The following is a 12,775-nucleotide window of genomic DNA, read 5'->3' on the forward strand; positions in this document are numbered from 1 at the left end:
TCGTTCCTCCGCGGCATGTGGGATCTTCCTGGACCAGGGATTGAACCCATGTCCCCTGCATTGGCAGGTGGATTCTTAACCACTGCACCACCAGGGAAGTCCTCCCTTCAGTCTTTTGTGTCCCCAGCATACGCCATTATAATCACAAATCTGACCCAGCATCTGTCCTGGAGTGGCTCCTCTCTGCCCACAGAGAGAGCCCAGACATCCTAGCCTGACAGGCAGTGTCCTGTGTGATCTGGTCCCTGCTGAGCCCCAGCATCAGCTCTCATAACTTATCCCCATACTGCTCACAAGACCTGAACATGTTCCTGCCTCCACTGGATTCTGCCTGGCTAACTTCTACTCATCCTTTAGGAAAATTCAAATGACACCTCCAGGAAGCCAACAAGGACATCCCAGACAGGGTTTGGCAGTCCTCCTTTGGGATCCCCAGACGCTCTCACTCCATCTCTTTGTATATCACACAGCTTTGGAATTAGCTGATGATGTGTTTTCTCCCTACCCAGTCTGTGAACTCGAAGGTATGGGCTGTGTTTTGTTCATTTCTGTATCCCAAGCACCTAGCACCAGGCCTGGCACACAATATATTGGTCCTCAGCTAGTGTTTGTTGAATGGGTGAGCAAGAGAGAATGCAGGAACAGTGTACTTCGTAGTGCTGGAGGAAGTATAGAAACTTCACCCACAGAGTTGCAGGAGCCTGGAAAGGCATCTAGGGAGGAGGAAAGGAAGCTGATGCTCTGAGACACCAAGCAGTGTCTTGCCCCAGGCACCAGAGGGAAGATTCAAGAACCAGGAAACGGTGATGGGTAGAGTGGGAGTCCACAACTGCTTTCTCAGCAGCTAAACCCCAAAACTCAAATATTACTTCCCTTCTCTGAGCCTCAGTTTCCTCACTTGCTAAATGAGGATCATAATCTGTGCTCATCTCACAGCATAACCTGAAGATCAAATGAGCAAGTGAGTCTGAACATGTTTTGGAAGGTAAAAAGTGTGGCTTGTACAGTTAAGCTTGTTCTAACTTTCATAAGGTCAGGACGGCCCCCCAGGAACTCAATGGGCTCCAGAAACACAGTTCCAAGCCACCAACATCTCAGCCAGGAACTTCCCTGAGTGCTGACTCTTTGGGCAAAACCCACTAATAGAAATTACCCGGCTTGGGGAAACAAATTGTCAGTCCAGATGTCCCCAAGTTCCAGAGTCACTCTTCCCTTCAACACTCGAATAAGAATGCCTGAGCTCCCACCCTGTAGGATGCCCCTTCCCATGAAATATCCGCTCCAGTCTATTTTTTTTTAATATATATATTTTTAAATTAATTAATTTACTTTTGGCTGCAGTGGGTCTTCATTGCTGCGCATGGGCTTTTTCTAGTTGTGGGGAGCGGGAGTGGCTCTTCATTGAGGTGCATAGGCTTCTCATTGCGGTGGCTTCTCTCGTTGCGGAGCACGGGCTCTAGGCGTGCGGGCTTCAGTAGTTGTGGCACACGGGCTCAGTAATTGTGGCACACGGGCTTAGTTGCTCTGCGGCATGTGGGATCTTCCCGGACCAGGGCTCGAACCCGTGTCCCCTGCATTGGCAGGCGGATTCTTAACCACTGCGCCACCAGGAAGTCCCCGTTCCAGTCTATTAAACAAATACTATGTGGAGACGCTGGATGCCAGGTGTTTTCCAGGCTTTATTTCATTTGATCCTCACGTGAAGGAGATATGCTTTTTTTTTTTGGCTCACCGCGTGGCTTGCAGGATCTTAATTCCCCGACCAGGGATCGAACCCGTGCCCCCTTCAGTGGAAGAGCAGAGTCCTAACCACTGGATCACCAGGACTTCCCAGAGATATGATTAATTCCATTCCACACATGAGAAAGTTGAGGCTAAGAGGTTGAGTGATTTGCCCAAGGACACAGCTAAGTGGCAGAGCAGAACTCAAATCGAGGTTTGTGTGGTTCTGAAACTCACCCTTTTTTTTTTTTTTTTTAGTTTATTTAATCTATTTATTTTGGCTGTGCCAGGTCTTAGTTGCAGCATGCGGGATCTTTAGTTGTGGCATGCGGACTCAGTTGTGGCATGCATGCAGGATATAGTTCCCCGACCAGGGGTCAAACCTGGGCCCCCTGCATTGGGAGCACGGAGTCTTACCCACTGGATGGACTACCAGGGAAGTCCCTGAAACTCACTCTTAACAGGGTGATGTCCCACCTCTCTGCTTCCAAGATGCCCAAGATCTACTTACATGTTCCACAGACCTGTCTGGTTATCACTTTTCCCCTCAGCCAGCCATGTGGTCATAAAGGTTCCTATAATATTGGGGTCTGGTCTCAATTAGAAGATGTAGTTGTTAGAAAGTTACATTTACCAGTTGGCAAACAGCAGAAAACACCTTAGGGAATTTGAGGAGTTTCCTATGGACAGTCTCATAAGGTAGTGAGTTCCCCATCGCCTGGGCTGCACATGCAGAGAACTAATGAGACTTGTCAAGGTCTTAGAGAATATTCCTGTTCCCAGTCGGGGACTGTTTAGATGATTTTACACACCCCGTCTGAGTCAGAGATGCCAATTCTCAGTTGTTGGCACAGGCATTGAAGTCCCTAGTTGTTTCCTGCTTTTCACCCACTTACGTTTTGTGTTTTTCATGATTATTTCTGAGACAGGCACCCTCAGAGAAAAATCTGGTTTCCCCCAAATGTTATGCATCCAAACATTTGGTACTTTGGTTAACACATGGATTTGATCCTTGATTTGGCCATTCATTTAATGGCTATGGTAGTAGGCATGATTGAGTTCCCACTTTTTACGGGGCACAATATATACATCACCCCTAATACTCAAAGCAATCTCGTGAGGTAGGTATGATCATTTCCAGCTTATAACAAGGAAACTGAAGCTAAGAGAGGAAACTTGCCCACGGGTCTCCAGCAACGAGGTGGCTGAGCCAGGTTTTGAGCCCAGGTCTAATTTGGCCCCAAAGCTCATACTAAGCCACCTTGCTGCATGGGCTAAACTTCATCTTACAGTGACTCATAAAATCTCACAGTTAGAAGGGTTCTAAAGGTCTAGACCCAGTCTCTGCCCATGACAGGAATCTCCCATAGATGGTTATCCAGTTTCTGCCCAAATACGGCCAACCACTACAGAGACCCCACCACATCACAAGGCAGTCCCCCGTATGGCTGGAAAGTTCCTCCACTTTGAACTGAGGTCTTCTGAGTAGCTTCCATTTCTTGGGGGGGTTCCGACTAACTCCAAGGACTCGAGGGAGAAATGACTCAGCAGTAGCAGGAGGGAAATCTAAATGACACTCCCAGCCCCACCCCCAGTGAAGGCAGCTGCAGCCACAGGCAAAGGGTAGCTGTTAAGGCTGTGCTGTCAAGAGAGAAAGATGTGGAGGTGAGCAGGCGGGCTTTGTGGGCCATCCCCGTCCCTCGGGCTGTGCAGTGGACCCCACCCCAGCTCTCTGGGAAGGCAGGAGTGGTGGTGGGAACAGTGCTGGACCTGCAGTCAGACGGACCTGCAGTCACACCCCAGCCCCAGCGCTGACCTGCTGTGTGACCTTGGGAGAGTCATTTCACTGCCCTGAGGTTTCCCCAACTGTCAAAATGGGGCTGCTGTGAGCACTAAAGGAGAGGGTATGTCTACAGAGCCATTTGGTTATAAGCAAATGGCAACCAGGACATAGGAAGAAGTCTAGAGCTGTGGTTAGGCATGGACTCTGGGGTCAGGGCTGTCCTGGTTTTGCTGTTTAACTTTTTTCTTGAAGTATAAGCATTTCTGGGTTAGAATCCAATTTTGACCCCTTGTCTGTGTGACACTGGGCGAGTCACTTAAACTTTCTGCCTCAATTTCCCTATCTTTAAAATGGGGATTAACTGAAGAACCTAGGGGCAGGACAGGAATAAAGACACAGACGTAGAGAATGGACTTGAGGACACGGGGAGGGGGGAAGGGTAAGCTGGGACGAAGTGAGAGAGTGGCACGGACATATATACACTACCAAATGTAAAATAGATAGCTAGTGGGAAGCAGCCGCATAGCACAAGGAGATCAGCTTGGTGCTTTGTGACCACCTAGAGGGGTGGGATAGGGAGGGTGGGAGGGAGACGCAGGAGGGAGGAGATATGGGAATATATGTATATGTATATGTATAGCTGATTCACTTTGTTATAAAGCAGAAACTAACACACCATTGTAAAGTAATTATACTCCATTAAAGTGTTACATAAATAAATAAATAAATAAATAAAATGGGGATTAATAGTAGTATCTACTCTTTGGTGAAGGTAAACTAGGCACTGTATCAGAAGCACAAGGCACAGGGCCTGACACATGGGAAATGCTTAACACACGTTGGCTACTACCCACTCCCTCCTCCCCAAGCACAGACTCCACCCTCTCAGTTTCTCTCTTTCTCTCTCTAGAGCAGAGATACCAGTCAACTCATCTAAGCCTCTTTGTCCCACGAGGAGAAGGAGCCCTCTCATAAGGACCATCTCTCTCTTTTCCTCTCCTACCTCAGAGCCTCTCTCTGAGTTATAACTCATGTTTATGACTCAGTCTGAAACTTCTTTTTATAAGTAATTTCCTCTGTTTCTCTTCCCTTCTTCCGCTCCATACCCACTCCCCAGGCTGTGGGCTGAATTGAGAAATAAAGGGGCAGATGACACACGTTTGAGCTGGGCCTGAGGCCTGCACCTGGGATGAGCCTGGAGTTGCTCACCCATTGCAGAATCTTCTTACCAGAGGACTGGATTGGGGCAGTCATTCCTGCTGTTACTACAGAGCTTTACAGTTCCCAGACCCTTTGCATGAGCTTCAGAGAGCATCTGAAGGGGTCTAAATCCTCACCTGGAGGAATGAGCAGAGGGTTAGAATCAGAAGGCATGCAAATGAAGTCAAATCTCAACATGAGCCATGACTAGCTGTGTGATCTTGGGCAAGTTACTTGGCCTCTCTGAATTTCATTTTCCTTATCTGTAAACCATCCTCAGAGGGTTATAAGAGTAGAGGCTCTGGCAGAGATTAAGTGCAGAACAAATTGTAGCTGTGTTGCAAAAATGATTGATAGAACCTTCAGAGGTGAAAGAAACACTCCAGAACCAAGGATCTTAACTCAAGGTCCATGGGCTTCCCAGGAATGTGGAAATGATATGTAAAATGGTATACACATGTGTAGTTTTCTGCAGGGAGAAGGTTCAGGGTTTTCATCAGATTATCAGAAGGGTTTGTGATCCCCTAAAATGTTAAGAAGCATTGTGTCCAGGGGAGCAGATAATTAGACTTTTACTTTACAAGTATGTAGAACAGCCTTCCTGTCCCAGCACGGCGCAGTAGTTCATTCAGTAGACATGTATGTTTCAGGCACTGAAGATGCAAAGATGAATGCTACTTGCCTTTCTGGAGCATTAGGCTTCAGAGTGGATAAGTGATTTAGCCAAGGTCACAGAATTCTGAGATTGGAAGGAAGCCTACTGCTGGGATTGGAACCCCAAATCTCTGACTGCAAAGCTGGCCACTTTTGTCTCAGTAGAGGGGTCCCCCAGGTCTGTGGCTTGCCCAAGTTCCCTCTGGTTAACCAAGACCAGCCGGATCAGCATTCCATAAGAAAGGCCTTGGGGTCACAATGAGGGAGCTGAGGTGCAGGCACACCTCCTGGGGGTGCTGATGAGCTGCCTGCAGGTGACAAATCCTTGACTATGACCAGCCCTATTCTGAGCTGATTCATGGAGGGGGGTTCCCTTCCTAAATTCCAACACAGGCTGACAGACCATGAAGCAATTCCACATGTATATTTATATCAATGTTGAGGTTTAATTCACAGAAAATAAAATGCATAGATTTTAAGTGTACAATTGGATGAGTTTTGACAAATGTGTACACCTGTGAAACCCATACCACTCTCAAGACACAGAATGTTTTTATTACCCAGAGAATTTCCCTGTGTCCCTTCTCAATCTCCCCCAAGGTCAGAGGCAGCCACCATTCTGATTTTTTGTCACCATAAATTAGTGTTGCCTGTTCTAGAACTTGTATAAATGGAATCATACAGGGTGTGCTCTTTTGTGTCTGACTTCCTTTGTTCAACATAATGTCTGTGAAGATTCGTGGATGTTGTTGCCTGTGTCCAGAGTTCATTCCCTTTTGTTGCTGAGTAGCATTCCGTGGAGTGAATGTGCCACAATTTGTTTAATCCATTCATCTGCTGTTAGACATTTTTTCCCGTTTTGGCTCATATGAATATTCATGTAGGATCTTTGTGTGGACATATGTTTTTATTTCTCTTAGGTAAACATATAGAAGTGGCATTGCTGCATCCCCGGGTAGGTGTATGGGGTTTTTTTTGTCTTTTTAAAAAAATATTTATTTATTTGCCTGCCTCAGGTCTTAGTTGCGGCATGCGGGATCTTCGCTGCCGCGTGCAGAATCTTTGTTGCGGCATGCAGGATCTTTTAGTTGTGGCATGTGGGATCTTTTAGTTGCAGCATGTGAACTCTTAGTTACAGCATGTGGGATCTAGTTCCCTGACTAGGGATCGAACCTGGGTCCCCTGCTTTGGGAGCAAGGAGTCTTACCCACTGGATCACAGGGAAGTCCCAGGTATATGTTTAATTATATAACTAAGCTGTTTTCCAAAGTACATTTTACACCCTGACTAGCAATGTGTGAAAGTTCCGGTTGCTTCATACTCTTGCCAATCTTTCGTATTATTAGTCTTTTTAACTTTAGTCATTCTAGTGGGTGTGAATTGGTTTCCCTTTGTGGTTTTAATTTACATTTCTCTAATGACTATTGATGCTGAATATCTTTTCATGTATTTACTGGTTATCCCCATATATTCTTTTGTCTGTTCAAAACTTTTGCCCCATTTAAAAAATTGGGTTATTTATATTATAGATTGTAAATAATTCTTTGCATATTCTGGATACAAGATCTTTGATCAGATATATATACTGTGAATATTTTCTTGCAATCTGTGGCTTGCCATTTCATTTGAAGAAGTTTTTCATTTTGATGAAATATAATTTATTTCTCAAATCTCAACTTAGTTTCATTTTTTTCTATTTCATATTTTTACCTATCTAATGGTCACAAAGATTTTCTTTTAAGGGAAATCTGTAATTTTAATCCATGATTATACTTAACAACCACTGAGCCTTTGTCACCAAGCACTATGCTAAATCATCAGTGTTACCTCCATAAGGTAAATTATTATCTCTACTTAAAAGATGAGGAAATCTGGGTGGTCCAGTGGTTAAGACTCTGCACTCCCAATGCAGGGGGCCCAGGTTCGATCCCTGGTCAGGGAACTAGATCCCACGTACTGCAACTAAGACCCGGCACGCCAAATTAATAAATAAATATTAAAAAAAACAAAGAAAAGATGAGGAAATCTAAGCAGTGAGAAGTTACATAACTTACTCAAGGACACACAGCTAGTAAGAGATAGAGTTGGGATTAAATTCAGGTCTATCTAACTTGACACTGCCTGTTCCTAACCTTTGCTGCTTTACTGCCTCTCTCTATTTTTTTTTTTTAATTTTGTTTTATTTTTGGCTGCCTTGGGTCTTCGTTGCTTTCTCTAGCTGCGGTGAGCCAGGGCCACCCTTGGTTGCAGTGCGCCGGCTTCTTATTGCAGTGGCTTCTCCTGTTGTGGAGCATGGGCTCTAGGCGCGTGGGCTTCAGTAGTTGCAGCACTCGGGCTCAGCAGTTGTGGTGCACGGGCCCAGGCGCTCAGCGGCATGTGGGATCCTCCTGGACCAGGGCTCCAACCCCTGTCCCCTGCATTGGCAAGCGGATTCTTAAGCACTGTGCCACCAGGGAAGTCCCATGCCTCTATAATTTTAAACCCAAATGATGGTTAATCTGGGAATTTTAAAGGTCTAGGAAGTTTTTATTGTGATTGCATTGGATCTATAGCTTAATTTGAGGAGAATTAACACTTTAACAATTTTGAGTCTTCCAATTCAAGAACGCAGTATATCTTCACCTTTTTAGGTTTTCTTTAATTTCCCTCAGAAATGTTTTGTAGACTTCAGTGTCCAGGTCTTCCATATCTTTTGCTGACTTTATCCTTAAGAATTTGATATTTTAAAAAATAATATTGTTTCTTGCTTATTACATTGGCTAGAATCTCTAGTACAATATTAAATTTAAAAACATCCTTGCCTTGTTCTCAATCTTAGGAGGAAAGCACTCAGTCTTTTACCATTAAGTATGATGTTATCTGTGGGTTTTTCCTAGATGTACTTTATCAGGATGAAGAAGTTCCCTTCTCTTCCTAGTTTGCTGAGAGTTTTTATCATAAATGGATGTTACATTTTTGTCAAATGCTTTTCTGTACTTATTGAGATGATCATGTTTTGTTTGTTTGTTTTCATTGTTGTTGTTTTTCATCTGTTAAGGTGGTGAGTTACATAGACTGATTTCAGATGTTAAACCAGCATTGCATTCCTGATATAGACGGCTATTCAGATTATCTCTTTCTTCCTGAATGAACTTTGGTAGTTTGTGTCTTTCAAGGAATTTGTCCATTTCATCTAAATTGTTGACATCTAATTTACTGGTGTAAAGTTATTCAGAATATTCCCTTATCTTTTAATGTCTGTGGTGTCTATAATAATGTTTCCTCTCTCATTCCAGATATCAGTAATTGTGTCTTTTCTCTTTTTTTTCCTGATCTGTCTGGTTAGGGTTTATCAATTCTATTGATACTCTCAAAGAATTAGCTTTCAGCTTAATCAGTTTTTCGTATTGTTTTTCTGTCATCTATTTCATTGATTTCTACTCTTAAAATCTGCAAGGTTTATCCTGGCTCCTCCAATGGAAGCTGACTCAAAAACCAACTCTGTCATGCCTCTTTCTCATGAGTTGCTAGTAGAAGTGCCTGATCTTTCTGGAGGGCAATGTGGCAATAACAAAAGGTTTAAAAGGTGTGTAAAATACACATACTTATTGCTTCCGAAATACTACTTTGAGGAACTTATACAGTGGCATGCTGGAAAATGTTTAACAACTCATAGGGGCAGGGAGAGGGGTCCCCAATTTGTAGCCTTTACTGATTTTGTGATGTAAATACTCCCATAATAGCCAGTTTCAAGCACTAACACACACATGTAGTTGGGAAGAGATGGGCACAATTGGCTCTCATGAGCTGGGACAAATGGGATCCAGGACCCCACTAAATTTATGTCAAAGAGAGAATTGAGGATGAATATAAAAATTATGCACAAGTGTACTCTCAGTGTTGTTTTATTGGTGGGAAATTGGTGAAACTTAAATATACACCAATGAGATAACAAGTGCACCTATGGTACAGCTATATGGTGATATATGACATGAATAAAATCTTGTTTGGGAAAATTATTAAGAACATGGGGAAATATTCATGATATAATGTGTTTAAAAAAGCAAGTGTAAGTACAGTATAAGATAGATTTATTTTCTTAATGTTATATGAATAGAAAAAAATAATAAACAACAAAATATTAACAATGATTCTTCTTTGTGCTTTTTAAATACTTGACAAACTTCCTAAGATGAATCTATGATTTCAGAAAAAAAAAAAGTCACAAACTCATACATTGAAAAAGTATGTGCATGGACTTCACTGGCAGTCCAGTGGTTAAGACTTCACCTTCCAATGCAGGAGGTGCGGGTTCAATCCCTGGTGGGGGAGCTGGATCCCACATGCCTCGTGGCCAAAAAACCAAAACATGAAACAGAAGCAATATTGCAACAAATTCAATAAAGACTTTAAAAAAATGGTCCACATCAAAAAAAATAATAATTAAAAAAAAAAAAAAAGAGGGGCTTCCCTGGTGGCGCAGTGGATAAGAATCTGCCTGCCAATGCAGGGGACACAGGTTCGATCCCTGGTCCGGGAAGATCCCACATGCCACGGAGCAACTAAGCCCGTGTGCCACAACTACTGAGCCTGTGCTCTAGAGCCCACATGCCACAACTACTGAAGCCCTTGCGCCACAACTACTGAAGCCCGAGCGCCTAGAGCCTGTGCTCCACAACAAGAGAAGCCACTGCAATGAGAAGCCCGCGCACCACAACGAAGAGTAGTCCCCGCTCACTGCAACTAGAGAAAGCCTGTGCACATCAACGAAGACCCAACACAGCCAAAAAAAAAAAAAAAAAAAAATCCGCCTGCCAATGCAAGGGACAAGGGTTTGAGCCCTGGTCTGGGAAGATCCCACATGCCACGGAGCAACTAAGCCCATGCGCCACAACTACTGAGCCTGCACTCTAGAGCCCGCGAGCCATGACTACTGAGCCCGCGTGCCACAACTGCTGAAGCTGGCGTGCCTAGAGCCCATGCTCCACAACAAAAGAAGCCACCACAATGAGAAGCCTGTGCACCTCAACGAAGAGTAGCCCCCGCTCGCCGCAACTAGAGAAAGCCCACGCACAACAACAAAGACCCAACACAGCCAAAATTAAATAAATAAATTATTTAAATAATTTTTTAAAAAATGTGCATGCGTGTTTTCAGAACCCAGTCCTTCCTAAGCTCATGTGCTAAGGATCAAACAGGTGGGGAGATTCAGAATTAGCTGGCTGAACATCGTTCTCAATGGTGAAAAACTGAAACCATTTTTTCTAAGGTCAGGAACAAGACAAGTTTGCCCACTCTCACCACTATTATTCAACATAATACATAACTTTTGGAAGTTTTAGCCACAGCAATCAGAGAAGAAAAAGAAATAAAAGGAATCCAAATTGGAAAAGAAGTAAAACTGTCATTGTTTGCAGATGACATGATACTATACATAGAGAATCCTGAAGATGCTACCAGAAAACTACTAGAGCTAATCAATGAATTTGGTAGGGTAGCAGGATACAAAATTAATGCACAGAAATCTCTTGCATTCCTTTACACTAATGATGAAACATCTGAAAGAGAAATTAAGGAAACACTCCCATTTACCATTGCAACAAAAAGAATAAAATACCTGGGAATAAACCTACCTAAGGAGACAAAAGACCTGTATGCAGAAAACTATAAGACACTGATGAAAGAAATCAAAGATGATACAAACAGATGGAGAGATATACCATGTTCTTGGATTGGAAGAATCAACATTGTGAAAATGACTATACTACCCAAAGCAATCTAAAGATTCAATGCAATCCCTATCAAACTGCCAATGGCATTTTTCACAGAACTAGAACAAAAAATTGCACAATTTGTATGGAAACACAAAAGACCCCGAATAGCCAAAGCAATCTTGAGAAAGAAAAACGGAGCTGGAGGAATCAGGCTCCCAGACTTCAGACTATACTACAAAGCTACAGTAATCAAGACAGTATGGTACTGGCACAAAAACAGAAATATAGATCAGTGGAACAGGATAGAAAGCCCAGAGATAAACCCACGCACATACGGTCACCTTATCTTTGATAAAGGAGGCAAGAGTATACAATAGAGAAAAGACAGCCTCTTCAATAAGTGGTGCTGGGAAAACTGGACAGCTACATGTAAAAGAATGAAATTAGAACACTCCCTAACACCATACACAAAAATAAACTCCAAATGGATTAAAGACCTAAATGTAAGGCCAGACACTATCAAACTCTTAGAGGAAAACATAGGCAGAACACTCTATGACATAAATCACAGCAAGATCCTTTTTGACCCACCTCCTAGAGAAATGGAAATAAAAACAAAAATAAACAAATGGGACCTAATGAAACTTAAAAGCTTTTGCACAGCAATGGAAACCATAAACAACACAAAAAGACAACCCTCAGAATGGGAGAAAATATTTGCAAATGAAGCAACTGACAAAGGATTAATCTCAAAAATATACAAGCAGCTCATGCAGCTCAATATCAAAAAAACAAACAACCCAATCCAAAAATGGGAAGAAGACCTAAATAGACATTTCTCCAAAGAAGATATACAGATGGCCAACAAACACATGAAAAGATGCTCAACATCACTAATCATTAGAGAAATGCAAATCAAAACTACAATGAGGTATCACCTCACACCAGTCAGAATGGCCATCATGAAAAAATCTACAAACAATAAATGCTGGAGAGGATGTGGAGAAAAGGGAACCCTCTTGCACTGTTGGTGGGAATGTAAATTGATACAGCCACTATGGAGAACAGTATGGAGGTTCCTTAAAAAGCTAAAAATAAAACTATCATATGACCCAGCAATCCCACTACTGGGCATATACACTGAGAAAACCATAATTCAAGATGAGTCATGTACCACAATGTTCACTGCAGCACTATTTACAATAGCCAGGACATGGAAGCAACCTAAGTGTCCATCCACAGATGAATGGATAAAGAAGATGTGGCACATACATACAATGGAATATTACTCAGCCATAAAAAGAAACGAAACTGAGTTATTTGTAGCGAGGTGGATGGACCTAGAGTCGGTAATACAGAGCAAAGTAAGTCAGAGAAAAACAAATACCGTATGCTAACACATATGTATGGAATCTAAAAAAAAAAGGTTCTTATGAACCTAGGGGCAGGACAGGAATAAAGACGCAGATGTAGAGAATGGACTTGAGGACACGGGGAAGGGGAAGGGTAAGCTGGGACAAAGTGAGAGAGTAACATTGACATATATACACTACGAAATGTAAAATAGATAGCTAGTGGGAAGCAGCTGCATAGCACAGGGAGATCAGCTCAGTGCTTTGTGACCACCTAGAGGGGTGGGATAAGGAGGGTGGGAGGGAGACACAAGAGGGAGGGGATATGGGGATATACATATGCATATAGCTGGTTCACTTTGTTATACAGC

The sequence above is a fragment of the Eschrichtius robustus genome, chromosome 3 (genome assembly GCF_028021215.1).
Source record: "Eschrichtius robustus isolate mEscRob2 chromosome 3, mEscRob2.pri, whole genome shotgun sequence".
NCBI classification, from domain to species: domain Eukaryota; kingdom Metazoa; phylum Chordata; class Mammalia; order Artiodactyla; family Eschrichtiidae; genus Eschrichtius; species Eschrichtius robustus.